This window comes from Puntigrus tetrazona, chromosome 18, assembly GCF_018831695.1.
Source record: "Puntigrus tetrazona isolate hp1 chromosome 18, ASM1883169v1, whole genome shotgun sequence".
Taxonomy (NCBI): domain Eukaryota; kingdom Metazoa; phylum Chordata; class Actinopteri; order Cypriniformes; family Cyprinidae; genus Puntigrus; species Puntigrus tetrazona.
The window spans coordinates 4,850,052-4,850,267 of NC_056716.1; positions in this window are offsets into that span (position 1 = coordinate 4,850,052).

Consider the following 216-nt stretch of genomic DNA (forward strand, 5'->3'; position numbering starts at 1 on the left):
TCTTATACTTTATACTGTGTTAGAGGCATGAGTATGAGTGAAGTCTGTGTGAGCTTTTGCTGTGTGCTTCCAGGAATCAGTCGGAGTAAGTGTTATTGTTTTCCCAAAGTCTGGATCATTTTGTGTATTTTCTGATTAATATGCTTATACAAAGCTATAGATGTATAAATGGGGTATGTATGTTTATGTTCTTTTTGTTCTTTGTTTGTTTTTAAA